Source organism: Heliangelus exortis, chromosome 1 (assembly GCF_036169615.1).
Source record: "Heliangelus exortis chromosome 1, bHelExo1.hap1, whole genome shotgun sequence".
Classification (NCBI taxonomy): domain Eukaryota; kingdom Metazoa; phylum Chordata; class Aves; order Apodiformes; family Trochilidae; genus Heliangelus; species Heliangelus exortis.
Window position 1 is genome coordinate 168415781 of NC_092422.1, and position 16178 is coordinate 168431958.

Consider the following 16178-nt stretch of genomic DNA (forward strand, 5'->3'; position numbering starts at 1 on the left):
TTCCCTCTCTTGCTGCCTTGGCGGGAGCCGGCGGCGAAGAGCCAGCAATTGGCCTCAGAACTCCGTCTGACCGGGGGAAGCGGCGGAGGGACGCTTCCCACCCTCCGCCCGCTCCCCAGCCTTCCCAAACTGACGCGGAGAGAAGGGGCTTTTACCACTTTTCCCCTGCCCCCGTCAGCTGCAATCGCCACCACTCCCCCTCCGCGTCCCCTCAGCCTCAGACGGCCGGGCCGGGCGGGGCCATTCCGGCACCCCGCCCCTCCCCGTCCCTCCCCGCCCCGCCGGGCTTTCCGAGCCACGGCCGCCCCGTCCCGACGGCGATTGGCGGGCGCGTGGGGCGGCAGCCAATGGGGGCGGCGGGACGCTCGTGTCGCCGTCGGGGGCGCGGGGCGGTGGAGCCCCATTAGGGCGGGGAGCGGGCGGCGGGGCTCGGCCACTGACGGCGGAGGTGCCGGCGCAGAGCGGGTTGCGGGCGGTCCCCTCCGCGGTGCTGCCGGAGATGTGTGTCTGCTGCCGGCGCTGACTCCGCGGGGCAGAGCCGGGGACCCGCTTCCCCTCGCTGTCGATGTGACGGACGCCGCCGCCGCCGCTCGGGAATACGTCGTGGTGGTTCGGCCGCGCTGCGGGGAGGGTAAGTGGCCGCTCCCCGGAGAGGGGGGACTGATGGGCAGCCCGCAGCGGAGCGGCGGGACGCCGTCCGCAGCCGGGACCCTGCCGCTGCCTGCCGCAGAGCCCTTCCTGCGGCATCCCGGGTCCTGCGTCGCGCCCGGGGTTTGCATCGCCGGGGCATGCCCGTGAGGAGCCGCTGGAGCCGGGCACCGACCCCCGTCAGCGCCGGTGAAGCAGCGCCGTCCTGCGCGGAGTTGTTGGACGGGGACTGGGGGCTCGGAAAAGCGGCGGGGGGGTCGGTCCTGCCGAGCCCCGGGGGGGATGGTTCGGCGCCGGCTCGGCGCCCCCGGCGGGGCGAGAGGCGCGGCGGACCGGGGGCGCCGATGTGGATGAGGGTCCAGATGCGGGAGCTCAGCTGTTGCCTGTCAGTGGGGTGACAACTGGCCTCTTCCAGGCAGCTTCTGCCTTATCCCCAGCGAAGTGTCCGCGTCTGGGCGCCGTCCTGCCCTGTGCCGGGGTGGGGGGTGGGAAGGGGGTCGATCTCGCTCTGCCATCCCAGTGGCATCTTTCGGGCTTTCCGCTGCGAGTGCGTTGTGTTACGGGGGGGTAAACAGCACTTCGACAGCGGCTGAGATGCAGCACGGACCTAGCCCAAGTATTTATTTATTTTTTTTCTTCCCTCTGGAAGGGCGATGGGCATTCCCTGAGCCCCTTCTCTCAGAATATTTATTCCCACCGCGGGATTCCAAACTCCAGCAGCCGTCATTTATCATCCCCGGGCCGGGCCGGGCCGGGCCGGGCTGGGCTGAGTCCAGGGCGCCTTCGTTTTGGTCCGAGCCTGGGGCTCTGGCCTCGGATAGGAATCTGTCAGTGTACCCCAGCGGGATGGCCGAGGAAAGCAAAATAAAGGACTCCTCGGTACCAGTGTTTCTAAATGCCATCAACTGGAGAGCCAGGAAACGCAGCGGGGGATATTTTACAAACCCTCTGAGAAATGTTTATACAGAGGATTTAAAGGTTAACAATGCATATATTCCCTACCAGCTGAAACCTTAAAGGTGGCAAAAATAAATGGTTAGCCTTACTGACGGTGAAGTGCCCTGTTTTTTGTTGTTTAGCTGGTGGCTGAGGTTTTTTTAAACTGCATGTTTTGCGTGGCAAACTCCGAGTGACTGCTGAGATTTCCTAGCAGGATGTTTCTTCCCCTTTTAGCTGTAGTTACTAGTTCTCGGAGGAAATATTGTTATTTGTGTTACAGTACCGTATTACTAAAGCACAGGTATATCACGGTGGACAGGTTTTCGTCCCAAAATGTCAGGAGGTCAGAATGCGCTTGGAAGGGAGAGAAGGGGAGAGGAGAATGAGAGCAGTTACTTTAGCAGCAGTGACAGGTTCTTTCATTTCACACCGCTGAGCCCCGGATGAGCTGGGGCTGGTGCAGTTCTGCCAACAACATGGTTAATTGTGTCCTGTAAATCAAGGTTCACAGAGCTGCTCTCTTTCTGTATAACAAAAGGTTTTGTAATGAGTAAGCCCAGATCAGTCATATAAAAATTTTAACATCAACTGGGCAAGGTGTGTGTGTGTGTGTGGGGGGGACCTTACAGGGTTAATAGCTAAACCATTAAGATTGGAGTCAGATGTGGGTAAAAGCAACAGGAGAGTCTGGTTTTTCCTAATATCCTGTAGTATGATAACTCTGAAGAAGGTAATTGTTTAAAAAAAAAATCTGTTTCAATTTAAGATTTATTAAGCAAGAAGCAGCTTACATAAACATCAGAATCCTTTTTTTGTTTGGAAAGGCAAGAAAAGGCTAGAAATGTCATCTGAACTTAAAAGTGAAAGACTACAAACTATGTGTGGATTTTCATGCATATGTGAAAGAATGTTATTAATCTCATTTTCAGCTAGCTTATTCTAGGTCCTAGGTGGACCTGGACATTTAACTCAGGCTATTGGCAAAACAGCTTCTGTGTTGTGGTTTTGTTTTGGTTTTTTTTTTCCCTTAGCAAACAAGTTCTTTCTAACATTTAATAAAGCATATAGAATACAGTAGAAGATAGCAAGTGACTTCCAAAGAAGATGAAGCTGGTAGGAGGGGGAAGCCAGGTTTTACTTACATATATATTAAGTTGGGAATGTAAATTTGTGTATAAGGAGGAGATCTGAAGAATGACTTGGCACACTAATGACCTGGCTTTTCAGAACTTCAAGAGTTTGGTCTGTCTCCCCCTATGGTTATAGTAAGAGATTAAATGCATTTGGCATATTTAATTAATTAGCATATGAAAATCAGATGGCTTTTACTTTGTCATTGTTTTCCTGTGAAACTTTTCTGTGCTAATGAATGCCTACATTTTACAGAGTAATTTAAATGGCTTTAGTTCATCTTATGTCTTTGCAGATTGCTTTGACCCTTTCTAATGCTGCAGCCTTTGTATCCTAGCCTGAAAGTCCTTTCCCTTTGTAATATAGATCTTGCATAATATATTGTCAGCGGCTGCCATGGACAGCTTGTAACAGAGCAGACTCAGACCTGCACTTCAATTGAAATCCTCTGTTTGCTTGGATGCTATGGTTTGTGCATTCCAGAGCTAATTGTGTGTGCAGTGGTGAAGTCCATTTAAAACAAACAAACAATCTGGGTTTTGTTTCTGTTTTCTATCATTATCTTATCCTAAAGTAAAGAGATCCCTGCTGTCGAGCTATAAAAACATGTTCTGAAACGTTACATTTAAAAATGTTATTTATTACCTTTTCATTTTCCAAAGCATCCTTTGTGTTTCTGGGAAAATTGTATGTTATAACATTACATTAAGAATACTTGATTAAGACATGGGTGCCTAGTGACCAAGTGGCTTATATCAATATTCAGTTTACCCCTCTGTACTAAAGCTTAAGCTTCAGTTTGGCCAGCACTGCTTTCAGCTTATGCTGTTTAAACAGAGGTAAACTTGGGGTTAGCTCTAGTCATTAGTATATCCTTGGTGTAATCCATACATGCTTGGGTCCTGCTCCTGGAAATGTTTACAGAAATGAGTAGCTTTTACATGTGTGCTTAAATTGTTTGGATTATAAGTTGTATAATGGGAAGAACCAGCTTGGAAGGATAGCACACAGCTATCGTTCATCTTTTCCCCTCCCACAGTATGGCTGAAAAATGATGGGAAGAAACATATTTTCAAGTAATAGGCCCCTGGAGTTGTGGTCTTTCTGGCAGAAATACCCAGATAGACTATCAGATCACAATTTGCCTAAACTACATGGTTTTTACAGAAACAGCTCTTTAGATGGTTGTTCGTTGTCAAAGAATATTTCCATTTACTGAAGGAAATTTAACAAGCAGTCTGCTGTAACTCTTCCTCTTTCTATTCTGCTTGTTTATATTGTGCACTAAATACATTATACTTTTTTTGGCAAAGAAATGAGAAAGCAACTTCTCAACACAAACTGACAAATACTTCTCAAGCATGTTCTTGTGCAAGGAGATCTTTTTTAAATGTACAAAATAGGTGAAGTGCTCAGATACAAGATGTATGAGCCAATACAAACATTTTTAGTGTTTTTTAAATATCCATAAGTGACAACTTTTTGATAGTTTACCTTTTCTTGGAACTCTGCCTGGGAGGCTAAATCCTTAAAAGTTCTTAAACATAACCATAAGATTGGTGTGTTGTTTTTCAAGATCATTTTGAACCTATCAAGCTCAGAGTGTTTTGCTAGCTAGTAAACCTGGGGTAGACAGTGTCTCAGGCAGGTCTTTTATTTCCAGTGAATTACACATCAACAAAAGCTGGAGCTGTGTTATTTCAGTTGTTCTGTACCAAAGTCATGTACTCCTGTCCAAGGTTTGTGTTTGAAACATTGATTTATAGCACCTGATAGCTCTTGCTGTTCTGCCTTGTGTGCTTCTCTCCTTCATTTTCCTTCTCCCCCCTCACCCCTCACTCCCTCATTCTCTAGTTCTACTAAACCAGCAATAAAGTGATAAGAGTACTGTGTTTGTAGGTTTATATCTCTTAACAGTTTTATTCTGTTCCCACTCATATCTAAGCACAGATCCCACAGCTTGCAATTAGTTTTTGACTTCAATAACAATTCCATGTTTTTGAAATGCTTCCAGTTACACACAATATGTGCTTCATGGAGCAGCTGCATGCCAAAAAAGCATTTCCAAATGCCATCCGAACATTGAAATATGATTAATTTGCTTTTACTTAAAATAATTTTTGTTTTTATCACCAACTTTTTGAGTTTGTTGCCTTCTCATCTGGCATCAAGTACCCCCAGTTACATGATTCCAGAACTCAGCTTCTCTGGCAACGTCCTAAATCCATGTCTAATGTTTGTGTTAATGTAGTATGTATAAAAAGTGACTTCTCAGTGGATTTGATCACTGATTTGTATAATTACAACCAGCATGATTAAAAATCTGCATGTCAATATCGTGATGCTTATAATAAAACCTACAGGTATTTTTCAAGCTGAGTGCTGCTAGTACCTTGAATTCCCTTAAAGGGAGTCTTCATTTTCCAAATATCTTCGTGTCTGAAGGTGCTTGAGTGCTTTGAAAAGAAAATAATAACATAGATGATGCTATGAATATAGCAACATAGGCTTCAGATCACCCTGTGTGGTAGGACTCTAGCATCTTCCTTTTCTGTAGAATCATCAATGTTGGAAAGGACTTCCAAGCTCATCAAGTCCAGCCATTAGTCCTACACCACTGTGACCACTAAATCATCTCCATGTCTACTCTTACAGAATCATCAGAAAGCTGAATTTTCTCCCACCAGTCTTAAAAAGACTGGAAAGAAAAACTTACATGGCAGGAATTGTGCTAGTGAATCTTTAAACATATCTAGATACTGCTGTGCTGCTCCTCAAAACACATCTCTTCCACGTTCCCATGCTCTTCATTAGGGCAATGTAAACCAGCTCTGACACAAACGCTGTAATTGTTCAGCTTTACCCGTTTTGCTCTCCCTTAATCTCTTCATTAACAAAGTGCTCCAGTGACAGAGATAGTGGTAGCTCCACGAGAGGCTCCACCGAGGCACCCGGGCACTCCTGCTCAACCTGCTGAGCGCATGAGTTGGTCGGACACTGCCCTTGCCCTTGGCCCATTTCTGTAGCAACACAAATGCACAGTAACCACGGCACAAATTGAAAGACACCTTGCACTTTCAAGTGTGGATTAACTTGTCTAACCGCAGTGAAAGCTGACTTGTTTTCAAGTATGTTAAAAATTAGTGTGTGATTAGTGGAGATGGTTTTTTTTTAAAGATCTTTTTTGTAATCAAGCGTTAATCACCCAGAAGTTCAAAAGTGTCTATGTAAAGAAACTGCATGTGTTTGTTTCCATACATTACGACTAATATATTTTTATTTTAGCCTCCTTGCAGGAATTGTTATTTTTGTAGAAAACCAAAAGCTTCAGATACTGAGGTGGCTGTGCAGAAGTCTGAATATTTATATACTTTTCAATTAATTTTACGAATGCATTGAAGAAATGTCTGAACCTAGTGCATTTGCATCTATATATGCAGGCTGCTAAATGAATTATCCTAGGTCTAGAACCTCACTGGTGAGTTGCAGATGTCTTTTGTAAAAGGATACATATGGCTTTCTGAGAGCTTTGAACTGTGTTCTCATGCTTTGCTCATCAGAAAGATCATATGGATAACTTCATTGTGAGAGAGCTTTTTTCAGTCTTGTTTGCAATGCATGGTGGATCTGTGTGATAAATACTGAGCTTCCATTCATCCTAGGACTGAAACTAGTTTGTTCTGTGCATATGGAACAAGGCACACAGAGGATATGTTTGTGTTTAACAAAATTAATTGTATAAAGCAAGTGCAGAGGAACTTATAAGCCTAAACAGCTTGGCAGGCCAATAGCCAACAAATGTCTTTGAGCTCTGCCAAACATGTAGAAAGCAAATCAGGCTCTCATCTGTACTGAGGTACTAGAAAAGTGTGCAACTTCCAGCCCAGTAAGGGTGTTGTTAGCCAGGGTGCAGATTTGCTCTGTCCTCTCAGCAGCTAAGAGTAGGATTGGATTTCAGGAGGGATCTACTGGGAGGTACCACTACTATTCAGAAGGAATGTGAGCTGCCCAAAAAAGCAAGCAGTTGTGTTACACAGCTCTTCTCTGCAGCTAGATCCCCTTTTGTGGGACATTGGCCTCCCCTTTGGAGACTCTGGAGGAGGGAGCCATGTACTGGGGTCAAGTTGGAGAGAACATCCACATGGTGAGAGGGCTCCATGTGCATTGCTGATGTGTGCAAATCAGAGCTGCCAAAAGCTGTGGAGGTGTTTGCAGCAAAGGATATGCTGCCCAACAGTCTAGTGAACAGGATTTAGCAGTTTATGAATCCCCCAAGCTTTCACACAGACAATCATCTTGGACTATCTTTGCTGGGAATTTCAGGTGGTGTGAAGCTGTAGTTCAGCAGTCCAGGCTAATAGCCTATTTCTTTATCAATATATGATTTTCCAGTTATATAAAGCTGTTGATTTCATGCAAGAACAGATCTTACAGTTTTAGAGTAGCTGCTAATATATTGAACTTGAGCAATGCAGGTATTTGATTAAACTGAAGTGACCACAGTGAAAATCAGGCATCTGTTTCATTACTGTACATGTATTGCTTTTCAGGTTTCTTTGCAAAATTTCCCCTGATGCTCAGAGCTCTATTGTCTAGTTCTGATTCTGCCACCTCTTAAGATTGGTTTTTAATATCTCCCTGTCTGTCTCTTATTGTACTGTAGCTGTTCATGAACCTTTCTCACCTATTAGCCTGGAGCTGACTCTGTAAAAGAAGTACTGATATAATGAGGACTTTAGGAACCAAGATGGTACCAGACTCCTGTTCATTTAAGGTGTGCATTTTGCTTTTTTTTTTTTTTTTCCTTTACTTTGATGTGTAAGTCAGTGTTCAGCATCTACGTATTAACTCCAGAACAGTCCAAGTTGGCTATTCGAGGACATACGTGTTTGTTCTTGGGTCTCTTTCCATCTTCCCATGGCCTCTGAAAGGAGATGAATGCTTTGAAAGAACAGATCTCAGGAAAATCAGCAGATACATTTTCAATTATGCAACACTTTTTCTGCATGTAAAAATCACCCTCTTTTCTTTAATTCTGTGTATTTACCTTCTACACGCTTTGTCATGTACTAAACCAGTCAATATTTAATCCAATTGCAAGAAGAGAATGTAATCTTTTTTTAAAAAGGAAGCTACTGGCATGTCTTCCTACTGGACTGCAAAGGGAGATTAAAAATGATTATATGAGCTACACCAGTGGTTGTGCACATGAGTGAAGGTGAGGGAAAAGCATTTCCAAACAGACAATCACAGTAATATTCTGTCAGTGTTGGACTCTGAGGATGAATTACTTCAATTTTGCATTACTGTGGTGTATAAACCTGATAAACCAATGAAATATCTCTGTATTCCCTCTGTACAATACTCAAGCTATTTCCTTTGCACTATTGCTTAGTTTTGCTGACACAGCTTGAGCAGAGACATAGAAATCTTTTGAAAATATTTGAGTTTGGAGGTTTTCTTGCTTTTTGTTTTTAACAAGGTTCTCAAATCAGTACAGGCTGGCATAGTGAAAGAGAAGCTTTCTAACCACATGTTACTATCTAAAAAAATAGACCATAAAGCTGTTGCTTCTGTTGTACCCTAGACCCAAACTATGAAGTCGTTTTGTCAGTTATAAATCACCTAATACTTGTCAGACCTGAGTTTTAATCACAAGTGTTGCTCTTCTAAACTACTGTAAAATATTGCAGTATGTCATTTGGAAGATTATCTGTTAGAACTTGGGTGTGAGTGCTGGTTAGGCATCATTTCTTGGGGTGAAGATGGTCGACCTCCCTCCCACTTCCCAGTTTCTGGGAATGGAAAGTCTGTGTCCTTCTCAAAGAAAATGGCCTGCTCCTCATTTTACAGAAGAGCTGTAGGAGAAAAAGAAATCAATTACTTGTGTTGGAAAGAAAATGCAATATTTGTTTCTAAAATTTTATTTTAAAGCCAGTTTAATGGCTGGGTTTCTGACAACTTAATACCAATCCCCAGTCTTCAAAAAAAAAGAAACCCGGGTAAGCTGCAAGTTCCCCCCACCGCCCCCCAGCTAGAGCCTCTTTGCCTGCCTTTGCTTGTGTACTCTATCGGTTTCACAGTTCATATACTTTTTTTTTTTTAATCTCCCCTTGCACTCTGGTGGGAAACGTCTGCTGTTTCCTTTCAAACACACAAGGCTTGATTCTCCTCTCACAATGGCATAAATTGTGAAGAACTCCACTTGAAATCAATGGAAGTAAAGACATGTAAAATGGGGTGAGAGAAGAGCCCAGCCTCTGGTTTCTATTTTTAAGTGAGTCTGGTTAACCTAAAATTGTTCAATGTGCCACTGTGGCTTCAGTTTGTAGATATCTGTTGCTATGCTTGTCTCTCTTCGTACATAATGTTTCATTTTCATATATAATACATTACAGCTAGTAGCCCTCAACATGATGCACATTACTTTGATTTAATACCTCAGTACTACTACATGAATTTTGGTAGCTAATAAGCAATAGGCATGGTGAAGTACTTGTCTTACTAGGGTCAGATCCTACAAAAAGTCTGGGGTGTAGCTGTATTCCTGAGCAAATCCTGAAGGAGGGTGGATTGGCTCTGTCCATACAACTTAAACTTTCCTTGTGGCTTTCTGCTGCATAAGTAGTTCTAATCTGTGAATCTTGTTCCTCGTTATCCAGGTTCAAGTTCCAAATTCTACACAGACAAAACTTCCTTGGTTATTGTTGTTTTTTCCTGAGCTTACAGAATATTTGACTCCAGTCTTATGTTTTGTATGTACTCAAGAACTTTAGCTTCAAATTTTCTCTGCACAGCTAAGTACTTGCCAATAAACCTGGAATATCCACACACAATTTCTGCTATTGCCTAAGTTTTGGTAGTTGCTCACATTTGTTTATTTTTTGGCAATGGATTATGGTCCTTAATTACCGCCAGTAGTCAAATAACTGAATTGAGATTATACAGCAGGGCTGTAAAAACTGTTCATGCTAGCTATGATCTGTACATGTGTGGATATCTTTGAAAACAGTCACCTCATTCATTAACCAGTGCAACAGACTCCAGCTTTACCACTATTTAGTTTTTGAAATTAATGCACCATTCTCTACCTAACTGAAACGTTGCTTTGACTGCCTCTTTTTATAGTTTAAAAAAATAACATGAAATAGTTGACTCTTGTAATGCATTCTAACTTGGAGTAGTTCTATTGGCTTGTTTGAATTTTTGTTTCCTGCTTCACTAGCAAATCACAGGTGTCCACAAGAGAGTCTCTTTAAACTTGAAGGATGTGATAGGCTTAGTATATCAATTAAATTTTATCTCCAACTTGAGTTTGATGAGAGTGAAAACCCTACAAGGATTAGCTTCTTGCAAAACTTAGTCCTTCAGCTTTCTCTTTCACCTTTTTCCCAACCCCTCCCCCCCAAAAAAGTCAAGAGGTTGCTTAGGTGGTATGTGACAGCCTTATGTATCAATGAAGGATCAGGGACAGAAGATGCCACAGAAGCTTGCTGTGCTGCAGATAGTCTGCTAGATATAGCATTACTTATCATGGGAGAAATCAAGTATTTTAGGTAGTGAATTGGTTGAAGCTTTAACTGTGGCTTTTTTTTGAAGTACAGTTGTCCAACAGTGAGGTAGAATGATGATGGAGGTGAAACCAAGGTGTGGTGTCAACTGCTGCTGTGAACTGCTGTGATCATGTGGAGTAGTGCTCATAGCTGATGTAAGGAGTGGTGGGAGCAGAGAAGGATGTGTGTTGGGATGTGTATGCTTTTCAATCAAATAAGCTGTTCTCAGTTTTGTTCTGGGAGAGCAGTCCTTGCTGTGGAATAGGGAATTTACAGCCTTCTGAATGCAGAAATGTGGAGGTGGACTTACTGGTGGCAGGTTTTACTCATTTTTAATCAGTTGGCTTTGAGACTCTTTCTGTCATAGCATATTTTTAGCATTTTTCAGTTCTTCTAAGAGTTGTTATTGTGGAGGTTGCAATGCATGTCTGGAAGAGAAAATACTTCTGGTAATATTTTCAAAGCATAAGATCTGGTATGCAAAAGTCCTCTTTGGATACAAGAGAAACAAAAGGGTGTGTGGCCAGAGTATGAGAATGTCTGGGGAAATTAAACTTTAATGCAAATTGGTGTATACAGCAAGCTTAAAGAAAGACTGAAGCCTTTATGAAGCACCTTAACAGTGTCTCAGACAAAGCAGCTTCTGTTGAAGAAGTTAAAGAAGAGCATCCTTCTGGCTCTTAGTAGTTCTAGTGCTTGAAAACTACCAAAGACAATACCATGTAATAAGGTTGGTGACTGAAGTCTTTGAAGATCCTTCAGTAGCTTTCCACCTGTTGGGAAACTGGTGAGGTAAGACTTCTCCTCAAGAAATTAAGATGTATTTAGAGATCCAGAGCTAGAACTTGTCTATAGATAGTTTTGAGGACGTGCCACCACAGAATACAGAGCTGCTGGAGCAACACTTGTGCAAGACTGAAATTAGGTTTGGAAGAAGCAATAAACCCACACAGTCCTTCTAATAATTCCAGAGCGATTTGCTTGCAGTCTTTATTTGTATGTAGGTATCCTAAAAACTATGACTACAGAACAGGTCACCATGTGCTGCTTTCAGGCATCTTTAAAAGCTGGCTTTTTCTTACATAAATGCTTTTGGACAAGAGGTCCCTGACAGATGCTTGGCAGCCATGCCTTCTGTGGCAGTAAGCAAAAATTTGTGGGATCAGGAGTGGGAACAGATTACTCTTGAACAATCCTTCTCTGCAGTTCCAAGTCCACGTCATAATGTACACTGTGAGAAAGTGTGTTCAGAACTCTTCAAGAATATTCATGTGTTAAGAGCAAAAATGTGTGTGTGGAAGGGGAGTAAAGCAACATTTTAAATAATGTCAGCAGGGTCTAAGTTTTTATCTGACTTTGTGTCCTGTTTAAGGAAGGTAAAAATGATGTATTTCTCCACATCCTTCCAAAATTACTGCTTAAAGACAATTTTGTAACACTGTGTAACAGAATTAGAATTCTGGTACCCTCAATTTTTCTTTCCCAGGAAACAGTTCCAGCCCTGACCTACAAATTAATTTGTTCTGTGATACTTTATGTAACAAAATGAGTGTGAGAAGGACACATTGCAAAATAATTCTCTACATTTTTTGACAAAAGTATGCACACAGATTGGTGCAGGTATGAGTATGGCTGTTAGGAAAAACAACTTGGAAGATATGAGCTTGTGTGTGTATTCTGCAGCAGAAACACAATAGATGCACACCAAGCACACTTCAGAAAAAAAAGCTGAGATTTTTCAGACTTGTGGTTGAATTCATGTTTCTGAACTTAAGCTTAGAGACCATCTATCAGACTGAAGTGTTTCTGTAGCTGTTGGGCTGATGCTGGAAGTTGTGTTACCAGCATGGATGGTAGTGTGTACCTGCCTGAGAAGGTGAATCTCAAGTCCATGCTGTGCTTGCTGGCAGCCAGAGACATGCTTGTGAATAGTCACCTTGAAACTATGGAGATGAAAAATACGCAGAATTAATAACAATCCTGGGCATTTTCACTTAAATACGAAGATATGTGGCTTGATCTCTCACTGCATTTCTTGTTTTGCAAAGAAAACCAGACTAATGTTACACTGCCTGCCTGGGCTCTCTTACAGCTGATGGCTCCAGGGAAGGGTGGAGAGGTAGGTAGGGTGTTGAGATGGGGAGTGTGGCAGCCAAATCTGGTCAGAAAGACCACGCCCAGACTCCAAGATGTCAGGCAATGTACTAGTTGTCTGGTGAGGCAGAGATAGCTCGTAGGCTGTGGTGTTAGGGCACTGGTCACTCTCATGGTACTGGTGAAGAAAACCATCATGTGCACTTATCTCCTTCTCTCACCTCTTCATCACATCATGTGTGATGGAGTTGCAGCCGTGGAGTTGATGTGACTTGTGATGGCAGCTTAATGGATATCTGAACAAAAGGTTGATGAATAATGATGGAATCAGAGTGTTAGGGGTTGGAAGGGACCTCTGGAGATCTAGTCCAACCTCCCTACTAAAGCACGTTCACCTAGTGCAGGTTGCACAGGATCATGTCCAGGCAAGTTTTGAATGTCCCCAGGGAAGAAGGCTCCATAACCTCTCTGGGCAGCTTGTTCCAGTGCTCTGTCATCCTCAAAGCAAAGAAGCTTTTTGTCATGCTCAAGTGGAAATTCCTGTGTGTTCCAGCTTGTGCCTGATGTCCCTCATCCTGCCACTGGGCACCACTGGAAAGGGCCTGGCCCCATCTTCTTGACACAAGACCATTAGATACTTGTAAGCATTGATGAGGTCCCACTAATCAGACCTGGATCTCTCAGCCTTTCCTCAGAAGAGAGGTGTTTCAGTCTCCTGATCATCTTTGCAGCCCTCTGCTGGACTCTTTTCAGTTGCTGTTTTCTGTCTTGTACTGGGGAGTCCAGAACAGGACAAAGTACTCTAGGTACTCACTAGGGCAGAGTAGAGGGGAAGGTTGCCCTCCTTTAACCTGTTTGCCACCCTCTTCTTAATGGAGGCCCAGTGGCCCTCTTGGCCATGAGGGCAAATACGTGGCTCATGGTTAACTTCTTGTCCACCAAGACTATAGGTCTGCAGAGCTGCTTTCCAACAGGTCAGCCCCTGACCCCGGTGCATGGGGTTATTCCTCCCCAGATGCAGGACCCTACACTTGCCATTCATGAACTTCATCAGGTTCCTCTCTGTGCAGCTCTCCGTGCTGTCCGGGTCCCACTGGATGGCAGCACAGCCCTCTGGTCTGTCAGTCACTCCTCCCAGCTTTCTATCAGCAGCGAATTTGCGGAGGGTACCTCCGTCCCTTCATCCAGGTCACCGATAGATACCTCGAACAGGACCGGACCCACAAGCTGACCCCCGGGGAAACACCGCAAGCTACCGGCCTCCAGCTGGACCCAGCGCCGCAGACCGCAATCCCGAGCTCTGCCCTACAGACAGCTCTCAGTCCACCTCCTGATGGGTGACGGAGACCTCGTTTCCCCGCTCACCTCAGCCGGGGTCGTTCCGCCCCGCCTCACCGCTCCGGCACCGGCGGCGGGAACCGGGGCGGGAACCGGCGGCTGCGGCGGGCGGAGGCCCCACCGTCCCCGCTAGATGGCACCCGTACTCCGGCGCCGGGCCGGGCGGTACCGTGACGCCTCAGGGCTGTGGGCAGAGCTCCGCGGAGAGCTGCGGGCTGGCAGGGGACGGTGTTATAAGCAACGCTGGATGCGAGGAAGCGAGATTGCTTGTGGGTTTTGGGTTGGTGGGGTTTGCTGGGGTTTGTTTTCGTTTTTTGGTCGGGTTTTTTTGTGTGTGGTTTGGTTTTTTTGTTGTTGTTGGTTGGTTGGTTGGTTTGGTTTTGGTTTTGTTTTTTACGTGGGCTTTGCGGCACTTGACTTCATGTGAGGCTTGAAGTTTGGGAGTTGTTTACAAGACTTGCTTGCTGTGGCACTGAGAACAAAATAAACAGCGTGCCTTATACTTTGTTTCTTTCCCTTAAGTTGTTATAATTCACCTTGAAATGAGTGAAATAAATGGGTTTGAAGGACAGACGGCACCCTGCCAGTGCAGAACACAGGGCTCGCTGTTTTTTCCCCGGTTCGGCTTGCTGTGTCTGTCTCTTAATTTGTCACCGACCAAAATCGTATTGAAAACCAAAGGAAAAACCAACAAGCCTGGAGGTCCCAGACCATATGCTTAAAGATGTGTTTAGATCCAGATCTTTTGGGGTGCCGTCTCACTTCATTTCTTCTGTTGGAAGCAGACGGATGTGACCCTGCAGGTAGAACCAGGGAACCAAGCCAGACAAAGTCTTCAGCCTTGGGTCGGTGCCATGGCTGACTGGAGGGCTGCAGCAGGAGCCCAGCAGGCTCCTGTACTCCATGCCTGCAGATCCAGCACGATCTCACCGGGCTGCTCTTCTGCAGAAGACCCTCTGGCAGGAAGAGGATGGGTGTTGCCTGTTGTGGTGGGTCAAGAGCATAGATGGAAGCAGGAGCCCACTGCCCGCTCTGCAAACAAGAAGGAGACAGCAGAATAAACCCAAGCACTCTGTTGTCTCTCTCCAGGCCCCTGGTAAGCTGCCCAAACGAGTTCAGCCGGGCCTGGAGACAGCAGAGGGAGGAAGAAATGGGCTCTGCTGAATAGCCAAAGGAGCACTCCTTATCTCCCTCATTCCTGGGGAGCTTTCGTGCTGAAGTGAGCCTGTCCAGAAGGTATGGGAGTGAGATAGGCCTGCCTGGGACTGAAGCAGAAATGCATTTAGTTGGCTTAAGGATTCACACATCCCTTTACACACACTGTTAACTTCAGATAGTTGGAAGGAGGCTGTTCGGGGTCACTCTTGGTTCCTCTTTGGAAGGAAGGATAGGGGTGCTAAATTCAGGCCTGGGGAGTGATCCTGCTAGGAAGGCTGGGTGTGGCTGCCATAGGTTCCTGCTAACAGCCTTGGAAAGAGAATGGGCACCTCAGGAGGCCACCAACACTTTCACATGGGTTGTGTTTTCCAACAGGAGTGCTTGTCTCTTTCCACAGATGCAGAGATCAAATAAGAGAAAGATGTGACTCACCTGGCAAATGAGAAAGGGGGACAGCCCGTGCAGGCTGGGGACAGATTTGTGGATTAAAGCCTTTGAGTACTGAGCACTGAGCTGGCTGCATGGTGGGCTCCTCCACCTGCATTAAACTGATCTAACTGCACAACAGTTACACTGAGGTGAAATATTAAGTATTCGAGAAGTGAAGAAAGAAATGGGGAGAAATTGCTGGCATTGCAGAACTCAAGCATCTGCCCAAATTGACAAAAATGTTTAAAAATGAAATTATGTTTTTTCTGGGTATTTTAGGCATATGTTTTGTGTTTTTAGAAAGATTCTTGTGAGCATTATCCTGTTAAAGTGAAAAGTGTTACTAGCTTTATAGACTTTCTGAGGGGCCTGTAAGACAGCGGTCCTAATTGTGAATCATCTGAGTGGCAGGAATTGAAGACATGCCCAAACAGACCAGAAGGTTTGGGGTTTTTTTTATCTTCTACAAATACTGGCTAGTGCTACATCAAACAAGACCTGTCTCCTTTCGTACCCTTCTTCCCACAAGAGAAAGAAAACAGTCTTTTTTCAGGGACAGCTTTTTGTTCCTTGAATTCAGTCTTGGGAAAGGAAACCCTCAGTGGTAAATAATCAGGTTAGGAACTAGCAGGATGGGCTTAAATCAAAGTGCCTCCCTTAGCGATTGCTATCCAGGCTTAATTGCACAATGGACTTTCTCACTGCTGCTTCCTGGTATTCATCCAAGTCTCCAGCCCTGAGTACCTGTAAACAATTAACATTCTCCCACATGGCACACAAGCCATTGGTCAGTGTTTAACTGGTCTGTTTGTGTGTGGAAGCATTTTAGCCTCCTCAAGGAATCCTTCTGTCCTCCTCCTGCCTTTCTCTTCCGTGTCCTTTCCTCCC

General features: G+C 44.7%; 1 protein-coding gene across 1 annotated transcript in view; it reads left to right on the plus strand.

The window, feature by feature from the left end:
- The first annotated feature begins 292 nt into the window (after positions 1-292).
- PRICKLE1 (prickle planar cell polarity protein 1) overlaps positions 293-16178 on the plus strand; it is a 65053-nt gene continuing 49167 nt past the window's right edge. Inside the window, exon 1 of the mRNA XM_071733578.1 lies at positions 293-631. The gene's annotated coding sequence lies outside the window, so the exon portion shown is untranslated. The remainder of the gene's footprint in view (positions 632-16178) is intronic.